At 37.7% G+C, this 12,649-nt stretch overlaps 1 protein-coding gene and 1 pseudogene across 3 annotated transcripts in view; one reads left to right on the top strand and one right to left on the bottom strand.

Annotated features, from left to right (window-relative positions):
- ADD3 (adducin 3) overlaps positions 1–12,649 on the top strand; it is a 139,022-nt gene that overhangs the window by 36,936 nt on the left and 89,437 nt on the right. The gene's annotated exons all lie outside the window — the stretch shown is intronic.
- LOC101662539 lies at positions 9,216–10,725 on the bottom strand (annotated as a pseudogene).

Below are 12,649 nucleotides of genomic sequence, written 5' to 3'. Positions count from 1 at the left end.
CGCTTTACACAATTGATGTGTGTATGGATTGTGATGAGTTGTATGAGCCCCTAGTAAAATGATTTTTTTTTTTAAAAACTGTGCCAGAGGGTTTCCAAGGCTTTAAATCTTCATCAAAGCAGACCACCACATCTTTCTCCTGCACAGCAGCTGGTGGGTTTGAAATGCCAACCTTTTGGTAAGCAGCCAAAACACTTTAACCACTGCACCACCAATCCTTCATAACTACGCTCACTCCTATCAAGTTGATTCTGACTCATTGACCTTATAGGACAGGGTAGAACTGTTTCATAGGGTTTCTGAGACTAAATCTTTATGGGCACAGATGGCATAATTTTTCTCTTGTGGACCAGCTGTGGGTTTGAATTGTCAACCTTGTGGTTAGCAAGGTTAACTCATTTTGCTACCGTGGCTTCTCATCCATAATTAGATGAAGCTCATTGTAAATTTAATTATTTGTTTTATTGCAGTATAGTGATTTTTCCCCTACCAGTTTTATTGGCACATAAATCATACAATTCAATAGTTCAATCGCAAGATGAGTTGTACAATCATCACCACCACAGTTAGTTTTAGAACATTTTCTTCATTCTTGTACTCATTGTTATTGACTCCCCATTTACCCCCAACCTCCCCTGCTATATCCCCAAAGAACCATTAATCCAGTTCCTGTCTCTATAGCGGGGGTTCTCAATCTGTGGGTCTTGACCTCTTTGGGGTGGAATGACCCTTTCACAGGGGTCACCTGAGTCATAACAGTAGCAAAATTACAGTTATGAAGTTTAGCAATGAAAATAATGTTATGATTGGGGGGTCACCACAACATGAGGAACTGTATTTAAGGGCCGAGGCATGAGGAAGGTTGAGAACCACTGCTCCATAGATTTACTTATCTTGGTTGTATTTCATATACAGCAAATCATTTAAGACCAATCTAAATGAACAAGAATAACAGTAAACCAGATAAAACTCAATCAAAAAGAAAGAAAATATTAAAAACTATGACAAATTTTAATGGATCAGTAAGGAGATCAAATGATAGGGTGCTAAATTTTAAGTAGCTACATAAGCAGAGTGGTTTCATAGCAATAAATTATTAGATATGAGGGTTTTCTAGTTACACTTTTTATGTCATTTGTGAGTTGGCATACTTGATCAAAAAGTTGACATTGATTATCTTTCAGAAAATATCTGAAAGGATGTCTCTCAATGTTTTTTTATTATTAATACTTTTTTTTTCTAGATTCTAAAATCTTACTGTTTATTAAGTCCTGTGGGTGGATCAGGGAGTGGAAATCGTTTTAGATTTCTGTCTTAGTAGAGCAGCAAAATGAAAGGTACACAACACAAACTGATGGGGAGAGTGAATTTTTAAAATACATTCACTGAAAAGTTTGTTATAGATAATACCATAGATATGTAGACCGGGGCAGGGGACCAAAGGAGAGAAGGTGATCAGTTTTACTACTTGGGGCAAATGTTAGGTGTAAGGGTGTAAAATGCCAGGACAGTATTCAAAGTGGTGACTTCTGAAAGATGAAGTGTTTTCAAGTCTGTAAGGAGTCAGGAGGAAAATAGTCTGCGGTGACAGCCACATACGAAAGGCATGGGGCAACTTCTACACTCAGTTTGGCTGGTGTGTGGCTTGAATACCGTATATACCCATGTATAAGCCGGGTTTTCAGCACATTTGAAATGCAGTTTTTGTGGTAAAATTAAGTGCCTCGGCTGATATTCAGGTCGACTTATACTCGAGTATATATGGTAAGTAACATAGCGGAGGAGATCAGCAAGGATTATATCTTAGGAGAATTTATATATCGTGTTAAGAAATTGGACTTCATTCTTTGGGAAATCCACTTCAGATTTTATAGGAAGGAGATCAATGTAATCAGACGCTTTAAAAATCTCATTTTGACAGCAGCATTGAAAATAGATGGAAGGAGGCCAGGTTTAAGGTAAAGGCATTATTATAGTATTCCAAGACAGAGTTCGTACTAGAAATCTGTAGCCTCAGGAATGAAGAGGAGGAGACTGCCATGAGAAAACAAAGGATAAAATCAGAACGAATTAGTTACTAATTGGATGTAGGAGATTAAGGTCAGGTTAAAGAAGACTCCAGGCTTGGAGAAAGAAAATGGGTGAAGATCCCTTCTCTTCATTCTCTTATCTCAGTCGAAGACTGTGTGGACGATATAAGTTTGATTTTTAGCATCTGAGGGTTGAGATACCTGGACAGCAGGAAGATACAAAGTAGACAGCTGGAGCACAAACTAGAAGTGTCGCAGCACTGGACATAGAGATTTGTGAATTCAGAGAGGAGAAATGGTAGTTGAAGCAGTGGGAGATGACAGATGAGGTGGTCCAACGTGAATGCTCACAGTGAGAGAAGGATGCCATGGATGGAACTTTGTCACATACCACAAGGATCTACATGTGACCTCCTCCCTGGGGGACGGACAACAGAGAAGTGGGTGAAGGGAGACGTTGGACAGGGCAAGACATGACAAAATAATAATTTGTAAATTATCAAGGGCTCATGAGGGAGGGGGAAAAAATGAGGACCTGATGCCAGGGGCTTAAGTGGACAGCAAATATTTTTTGAGAATGATGAGGGCAGTGAATATACAAATGTGCTTTACACAATTGATGTATGTATGGATTGTGATGAGTTGTATGAATCCCTAATAAAATGAGAAAAAATATTTTCATTGCTACTTCATCACTGTCATTTTGCTAATGTTATGAATCGTAATGTAAATATCTGACATGCAGGATGTATTTGCATTATGACAAATCAAACATAATTAAAGCATAGTGATTAATCACAAAACAATATGTAATTATATATTGTGAAATATTTATTTCTAATGACAAATAAATGAAATTTTGTCTTGGAAAAAAAATAAAATCATCCTTTTTTAAAGCCACAATCCAGACTACAAAAATGCCAGTGTTGGGATCCATTCCAACTCCAGCCCAGTTTGAGGTTACATTGAGTGAAGGACTCCTGGGTGATTTTGGAACATAACATCTCTGAGCCTAAGTTTCTTCATTTGCAAGGGAATCAGTTGAAAGGATTAGCAAGGATTATTTCATAGAATTTATGTATCATGCTATGAAATTAGACTGTATTCTGTGGGAAATCGGGATCCATTTAAGAATTTATAGAAGGGATCAATGTAATCAGATGCTTTAAAATCTCATTTTGGCAACAGCATTGAAAATAAATTGAAGAAGGCCAGGTTCATATCAGCAGTTCTCAAGCTTTTTCTTCCTGGATCATGCATAGCATATTATGTTCACATAAGCAGTACATTTCCATGGATGTGTTTAGAGTTGTAGACAATTTCCAATGCTCTAGAGCTTTCTGTCATACAAGAAATGCAAGTAAATGGAGTTATGTTAAAAAAGATAACCTTGCATCTGCTCTACTATGTATTTCAACATGCTCTAATAGTTTATAAATCTGACTAATGTAGCCAGCAGCAGGTTACTTGTGATACACCATGGTAGCTAATAGCCATATGCCAATGAAGCCATGTTTAAAACCCCAATCTAGTTTGGTCACTTTTAGTCTCACCAGAAAGATGCATACATGTTTTTAAAAATTTAATCTGAGTGAATTCAAAATAAATTTCCTGCAGTTTATCAGTCCCTTGAGATTCATGGACCCCGATTTAAGAAATTCCTTATAGATATAAATCTTCTGTTCCCCAAAGGAGTTTATGACATTACATGTTGCAAACAGGCTTCCTCATTTGGAAATATGCTTTATGATTAGCGTTTAGTAGTTTTAATTTTTAAATAAGTATTGTTTCATAAAGACATTGGTATATTGGACCTTGCCAAACATTTCAAATTTTCTAGGCAACTAGAACCCCTGTAACAAGGTGATTTGAAGTGTAACTAATCTGTTATTTTTAACATTCTATAGATACACATTTTTAAAAGGCAGGGTGTGTAGGTCTGAGTAGGGATGGTATGTGTAGTAGGGAAGCCAGAAGCTGCCAAAGAGCTCAGTCAGGCAGGAGGTTTGAATAAAAACTCTTCACTTGAGCAGACAGTATGTTTCTCATAGTCAATCTTGCATAAGTGACTTCGAGTTGTTTAGGGAATATATGTTATGTAAGCTCAAAAATAACTCAGAGAAAAACCTTATGTTTTAAAAAGAAAAATAATTTTAATTAAAATAGTACTGTTTTTTAATTAGACGATATTCTGGAATAACATAGAATGTGGGGGGAAAACATAGAATGCGGGTTTTGGTGTTTATAATTAGCTCACTAATGCAAGGTGTCTTGTTGATAATTGATGTTTGCCTTGTACTCTTTTTTTTCTCATTTTTTTTCCCCACCACCTCACTTCTTAGACTATGGAGCCAAATCTAAATCCCCTGATAATATGCAAATAAGTACTACTTCAACAAGTTTTATAATCCAGTTATTTCCTGAGAAAGCTTCCACAGATGGTGAAACAATATGATTTTGTTCTTTCCCTAAAATCACACATACCAAAGAAAATTTTAAACTATTTTTATCTAAGCTTGTTATTAAGCTAGTGATTAAAATTTTGAAAATTAGCATACACATTTTTTCTACTTTTGCGTGTCAATCTGTATTTTCTTTTTTGTGCATTAGCATATATTTCAGCTTTATAGCAAAGTGTATGCTCTGGGTCAGGAATGATTAATCCTAGTTCAGTGGTCAGGATTGTTGGCTTTGAAAAGTTATTTCCAGACTGTGGAGTCATTTAGGGAGAACTTAGCAATTGGGTTCATGTTTGAATTGTGTACTAGAGGCTTTGGTGTGTGTGGTTGTTGGGCCTCCCCTCCAGTTTCCAGGTGAACTGCTTGCTCTTTCCAGGTGGACAACTTTTCAGTTGACATTCTGACTCAATGACACCAAACAGCAGTGACAACATATTCCAGTGGGCGTATAAAGGGCACATCCTCTTTGGAGAGCAGTTTGACACTATCAGTAGTTAGCATTTTATGGACAACCCCACTTCTGGAGATTTATTTTGCAGCTAGGCTAACAAACGTGTGTGAAGAAATATATTCAAGCAAAGAAATATAGCAATATAGCAAAGAAAAAAAATCTAATATAATATTCATTAAATAATAATATAGCCATAAAGTAGAATACTGTGCAGCCTTTTAAACATAAACTGGATAGATCTCTAAGTCCTGAAGTCAGTGAATGACAAAGTCTATGAGTAAGTGAAACGAAACATGGAGCAGAGCAGACAGCCTTTGTAGTGTTTGTGAAAGCAGTGGGAGGAAAGATGTGGAAAGAGTCCTAAGAAACCTGAAAACTAATTGATTCTGGAAAGAGGTTCAATGGTGACAGGAAGATTTACTTCATTGTGTGTAGATTGTTTTATACATTTTTTTACTTTATTAATACTTTTGAATTTTTTATCATGTGCAGGTATTATTTAGTATAACTAAGTTTTAAGAAAACTTAAAATGCACTAAAACCCACAGAGGGTTACTATGAGTCAGAATCAACCCCATTACAGTGAGAATCTTTACATAAGCAAACTGCAACATTTTCTCTCAAGGAGTGGCTGAGTGCTGAGCCACCAGGTTGTCTTTATTTTGACAAATAGCTTATAATGAATGCATGAATACATAGTTTTTTTTCCCTACGCTTGAAAACCAGTTCAGAGGTTATATATTTGATGGTAAAGAACTTGACAGTGATCCAAATGAAAAGGACTAAGGCTTATCAGAGAAAGGGTTACTGTGAAGATTGAAAGAAAAGAATTTCTTTAGCGCTTGAAGAAACCACAATTTAAATGTAGTACAGGGACAACTGGACTGTGAGGAAATATAGCATATTGTGGGAAAGTATAAATAATAATGAGGCCTTCAAGAATGTATTCGGAGGAAGACAAAATAACCTAATTTAGAAAATGAAGACAACACATGGGAATAGCTGTATAATAAGCACAATAGGAAAGATAAAGCTTTGACTTTTTGTTAGCAAATTTAACTTCCCAGTAGTACAGTAATACAATCCAGATGGCTGAGAGCAGAAGATAGAAGCAGAGGGGGAAAGAGAAAAAACTCAACAATTTACCATAGTAGTTTTTGACATTTTCACAATTGCAATAAAAACAAAACAAAACTTTTTTTTCATTTGCTAGAGAATGCTTTTGGATTCTCTTTAAACTAGGTAAGTTTAAATCATGTCAGTTTCTGTTTGGGGCTAAATGTGGATATTTCTTTTTTGTGGCAAATGAGATATGAAATAATTTTTTACTTTTTAATCTATTCAGAGTATCTATTGATTATTGCTGTTAGAAATTACCTGAATTATATATGGCCACTGTTAAATGTTAAAATTAATTTTATGTCTGCATTTTTATTCTCTATTGGAATGTAAATTTTTTTGTTTTGCGTTTTTGATTTGTTTTTAACTCAAAAAGAGAAAATGCAGTTTTAAGAACCTTCACTGACCATCAGTAATCTAATTTAATAGAACTACCAACTCATTTTCCTTGAAGAGTACTGATTACTCTCATCAATTAGATAGGTGAGAGTTGGCCTTAAAATAGAAATTTTAAATGAAGCTTTAAGTCAATTGTAGACATGTGCCTACCCCTTAAGCTAGAAGTTTACTTTACCATTTTACTTTGATAAAATGCACACAGTTGTGTGTACAACAATATTTATTACAGCGGAGTTTGTAGCAATAATTTTAAAAAAATAAACAAGGGAGAAAGAATATAGCAACATGATGCACTGTAATGTTTTAAGAAAGATCATTCTCTGTAGCTCAGAGTAAAATGCCCATTGTTATTATTTAAAATTAAGTCACAGATCAGAATATCAGTTAATATTATTGTTCTTAAAGTATCGAATGAGTGTTTTCTGTATATATGCTGAGAAAATATAGATATGATATAAAGTATAGATATAAAATATAAGAACAAGTACTTGCCAAATTTTGATTTAGTTTGGGAACATGGTCTGTTTTACTCTTAGAAAAATATTTGCAGAAACCAAGAATATAGTGTAAAGATTAAGAGCAGTAATACCTAGTCCCAAAATATTTTAATGCTTTCAGATAATGCTGATATCACTTGGATAAAGTACTGAATATAGAAAAGAATTCCTGGATTCCGGGACTACCAATCAACGGTCTAGAATCCCTTGAGCCAATCTGTCAAGGCCACATAAAATGTTAAGCATCGTGTTTGGCATCTTATTAAGTCACGTCAATCAAGAAAAATCACTAGTAAAATCTGATGGAAATTTTTCTTGATTGGCAATGACTTGAAACTGGACGAAATAGTAGGAAAAGAAGCAGGAGTAAGCCATGGTGATAAAATACCCACTTAGATGATCTACCATATCTGATTGAATTCGTGAATGTAATTATTTTGGCACTGTGTAAACATAGAAAATAGTGGCAAATCGGTGTCTTTACACAAAATAACACTTAGTTGCTTATCACTGTTATGCTTAATTTCAAAATTTGAGTGATACTAAACATTTCTTGGGAAATACGCTTATTTTGGGCTATTCGCTTGAGTACCGCATCCATATTTGATAGTCGATGGGAAATACTGGCTGCCAAATTTTACAACATACAAATCAGCATTATGATATTATCTAAGGTTTAAAATCTTTGATAATTATTTACAGTATTAATAAATTTGTTTTTTCTTGACTTTTCATGTTTTGAGACTAAGAAAAGTCCAGATATGAAAAATAATAGACGAATGGAAAGTTTTAGTAAATGAAGTAGCTCAACTGTCTAGCAACAGGAGACAGGAGTCAGAAGACTTGGATTTCAGCATTACCTCTACTACTTACTCTGTGTCTTCAGGAAATTCCTTCACTTCTCTCAGTGTGTGAAATGGAGATACAAGTTTACAAAGCTGTTTTGAGCATAAAATGAAGTGATAGATCTGAAACTGAGAAGCACTTTGCAGATATAAGGAGTTCCATCATCTTCTTCTAATCCACACTTTCTGTGCACAGTAGATTTTATTTTATTAGATGACATAAAAGCCCATCATACCAGTTTTTTTAATGGAATGAGACAGGAATTGTGAAATAGAGCACTTGCTGTGATACCATGCTAACCACTATGAAATCTTTTGGCATAGCTAAACATGCAGACTAATGTAGTGCCTGTGATAGCATGCATGATAAGTGAGTTTATGGCCCGAAGCCCATTGAGTTTCAGAGGAATTTTGTAAATGAGCAAAGACATTAATCCAAATTCATAGCACAATTCCAAGTATTTTTAATAACTGCTTCACTGTCACTGCCTCTTGCTCCAAGGTTTAGTGTTCTAAGATGGGAACCTGAATCCTTGAGCTGACATAATTCGAAATGGATTCTCATGGTCCTCAAGCATATGTAATTTTTAGTTTCATGAGTAAAATTGTATATCAGAGCCACCAAGTTCCATTTTGCATTTGCAAACTTTCTATTCTTGGTTTAGATAGTATATTTTAAATTAACTGGCTTCCTTAATGATTAGTTTCATACATGTACAATAATATTTATAAAAAGCAGGGAAATGTGAGAACTATCAAGGATTAAGAGAATCTAGACCTTTTATATTGAGAATTGAAAGTGTTTTAGAAATGGCAACTCAGCTGAAGGAGGAGACCTGGCGGTACAGAGACGTGGTGGTGAAGTGGTGAGTTGATAGCATACTTTCAGTTAGCTGCTCAAACTCACCAGCTGCTCCTCAGGAGAAAGATGAGACTGTCTGTGCCGGAAAATATTTGCTGTCTTGAAAACTTTATACACTAGACGCAGGGGTCCTCAAACTTTTTAAACAGGGGGCCAGTTCACTGTCCCTCACCGTTGGAGGGCTGGACTATAGTTAAAAAAAAAAACTATGAACAAATTCCTATGCACATTTCACACATCTTATTTTGAAGTAAAAAAAACAAAACGGGCAAAAATGTCCTCGACGGGCTGCATGTGGTCTGTAGGCCGTAGTTTGAGGACCCCTGGACTAGAGGATGCCATGAATTGGAATTGACTTGATGGCAACAGGTTATCTTTTTGGGGGGCATGGTGGGCGAGGAGGCAGGTTACAGTGTACTTTATTAATGATGCATGACAAGGTCAAGCTCTCTAAGCCCCTCCCCTTCCTCTAGGTTTCTGGATGGAATATTCTCAGTGTTTGGGGATTGAGTTGGGGGCAAAGACTACCCAGCAGCCTAGGGCCTCTCTTCCTCTAGTGCTGTTGCTGGGGCTGCTGGTCCAGGGTGGGGGCTCTTACTCCTTGGTCCGACACTCTGTTGCTGTAGTCAAATTCATTGTCAAACCAGGAAATGAGCTTGACAGAGTGATCGTCGAGGGCAATTCCAGCCCCAGCATCAAAGGTGGAAGAGTGGGTGTCACTGTTGAAGTCACAGGAGACAACCTGGTCCTCAGTGTAGCCCAGGATGCCCTTTAGGGGACCATCGGACGCTGCTTCACCACCTTCATGTCATTGTACTTGGCAGCTTTCTCCAGATGGCAGATGAGATCCACGATAGACGCATTGGGGGTAGGGACATGGAAGGCCATGCCATTGAGTTTCCCATTCAGCTTGGGGATAACCTTGCCCACAGCCTGGGCAGTGCCAGTAGATGCGGGGATTGTGTTCTGGGCAGCCCCACGGCTGTCACACCAGAGTTTGCCAAAGGGGCCATGAGATAGTTAAAATATATTGTGCCAACCTGGCCGATAAACACATGTGGGGTTAATTGAAGGGTGGAGAGAGAAATGGCTCCGTGAGCCTCACCTTTCTAATTCTCAGGTCTCTTGCTTTGTGATGGCCAGACCAGGGGATAGCTGCCTTTGCCAGTTCCTTGCTTCAGCTTGCAAGGCATCCCTGAGGAGAAACGCATGGACCTACCCCGATGCAGCCCTGGGTGCTGGAGCAGCCGTGTGGAGACCCCTGCCAGCACTGAGATGCTTACATGTTCACTCAGCTTTCCTCCTGCAGTCGGCGTCATGGCGTGTGTTTTGTGAGATGGAGGACCTTGGATTGGTGTCGGACATATGGGTTAATGTTGGATTTGTGGGTTTGGGGAGCACTGGGTTGGGATGTTTTCTTGATGTTTACTTACCCTTTATATAAAACTGTCTCTTATACATGAGTTTCTGTAGATTCGTTTCTCTAAAGTACCCGCACTAACACAGGCTGTCTACAGTCTTCTGGGTGGCAGTGATGGTGTGGACTGTGGTCATGAGTCCTTCCATGATGCCATAATTGTCATGGGTGACCTTGGCCAGGGGGGCCAAGCAGTTGGTGTTGCAGGAGGCATGGCTGACAATCTTGAGGGAGTTGTCATACTTCTTGTGGTTCACGCCCACCACAAACATGGGGGCATCGGCAGAAGGGGCAGAGATGATTACCCTTTAGGTACCACCCTTCAAGTGAGTCCCAGCTTTCTCTAGGATTGTAAAGATAGCAGTGGACTCTACAACATACTCAGCACCAGTCTCACCCCACTTGGTGGGATCTTGCTCCTGGAAGATGGAGATGGCCTTCCCATTGACGATAAGCTTCCCGATCTCAGCCTTGATGATGCCATTAAACTTGCCGTTGGTGGAATAATACTGGAACATGTAGACCATGTAGTTCAGATAATTAAGGGGTCATTGATGGCAACAATCTCCACTTTGCCAGAGTGGAAAGCAGCCCTGGTGACTGGGCACCCAGTGTGGCCTAATCTGTTCACTCCAACCTTCACCATCATGCCTCTGGGATGTGGCTGGGACTGTACAGGAACGAGGAAGAGCAGAGAGCTGGGTTATCTTAATAGTAGATTGTTTTTAAAGTAGAATACTATTGCTGATGAATGGGAAAGATAAGGAATATTTTACAAAATCCCAGAATGTGAGTAATCCAAACCAAACTCATTTAGACTCATAGTGACCCTATAGCACTGAGTAGGATTGCTCCATAGACTTTCCAAGCCTAGAGTCTTTATAGAAGACTGCCTCATCATTTTCCTGAGGAGCAGTTGGTGGATTTAAACCACTGACCTTATATTTAGCAGCTGAGCACTTAACCACTATACCATAAAAGCTCCTTGAATTTGGAATAAACTCAAAACCAAATTTGCTGCCATCGAGTGAATTCTATCTTGGAGTGACTCTAGTACAGGGTAGAACTGCCTTTGTGGGTTTCCAAGACTGTTTATGGGAGTAGAAGGCCCCATCTCCTATCATAGAGCAGCTGGTGAATTCAGACTGCTTCTGAATTTGGAGTAGAAAGTGAAACATTAGCTGTGTAATTTAGTGTTAATTTGCTCCACCCTAGAGTTAACAGAAGAAAGTGGGAAATGGACAAACCCCTCTTTTCATGCATTCAACACTGACTAGATTGAAATAAGGATTGAATTTGCCACTAGTGGCATCGCTTTAGAGCCTGAGATCCCCAGTAAAATTTGATAAATTTACTTTGTACTTCACTTCCCCAGAAGTCCCCTCACCATGTAGGGCAAAAGACTTGTTTCTTTTGACTGGTCATCAGCCTCCCAAGGTACTATTTTATTTGAGCAGTAGCTATACTAGTAGGAAGATGACTTATCATTAGAGTTAGTTTGTTCCTTTACAAACCCTTGTCTTTATTAGAAAGTTGTCTGGATTCCTGTGGTCAGGAGTATAAGGAAACATTAGGTTATTAACAGTTACCAATGATTTCCTCAAGAGTTCCTTTTGCTGCAAAATATTTTGATGCCTTTGCTGATAAGAAGTAGGGTGGAGTCTGAGGATAGTGCCACGGTGCATTTCTTGAGAAACCTACGTTACCCAGATGTTCTCCCCTCAAGTCTTATTCTCCCTTTGTTGAACCCTTCTCTTCCAGTCTACCCCACACTTCTTAAATTGAGTATATGTGACAACCTTTCTCTAAATTGAATATATTGTTACTTCGCCAAAAGTAATTGCCAATAACTTTCCCTCTTAGTTGCTCCAGAAAATTCTCCTTCCTTTGAAAAGATGCAGTAAAGCATTTTCACTGACCGGAAAGTGTTTTTGTATTGCACCAGTAGATCTTTTTATCACTCTGTTCCTAGAATAGAGAACAGTATCTTGAAAACTTGGAAGGTGTGCTTTGAGATTTGTGCATATAAACATACGTTTAAACATCACAATGATGTTTGACTAGCAGACAGTATACTATAATGAATGATTATGTGCATCTGCAGATTCATTTGTGTATGATATTCCTTTTATATTATTTTAAATCATGGAATATACTATTACTAATTGTGTTCTTGGGATATACTAATGGAATATACTTAAAATATTTAGACCACTCACTTCTAAGAGAAAAGCTATATACTAAAAATGGAATATAGTGATGTTGCAACACATGTAATAAATACTGAGAAACACATATGACCTAGCCCAGAGATCAAAAGAACAAGAAAGGGATCTGTGTCATGTCTGAATGATTTGGTAATAAAATCTGATGGATGGAGGCTTAATTGGACTGGAAGAGCTTAGAGTCCATAAACTAAGGAGTGACAGATAAACTGGATTTCACTTTTAAGTTACCATTTAGCACATTCTGAAGAAAGATATCTGTAGGTCAAGAATAGGAATTTGTCTTTGGAATTTTATGAATCAACTTTGTTGTTTTTAATGAGATATTTAAAGGTACAGAACACT

The sequence above is a fragment of the Echinops telfairi genome, unplaced genomic scaffold (genome assembly GCF_000313985.2).
Source record: "Echinops telfairi isolate 266 unplaced genomic scaffold, ASM31398v2 ScPeMD7_70;HRSCAF=299, whole genome shotgun sequence".
NCBI classification, from domain to species: domain Eukaryota; kingdom Metazoa; phylum Chordata; class Mammalia; order Afrosoricida; family Tenrecidae; genus Echinops; species Echinops telfairi.
The sequence above is the reverse complement of the archived record's forward strand: the minus strand, read 5'-3'. Positions and strand labels throughout refer to the sequence as shown.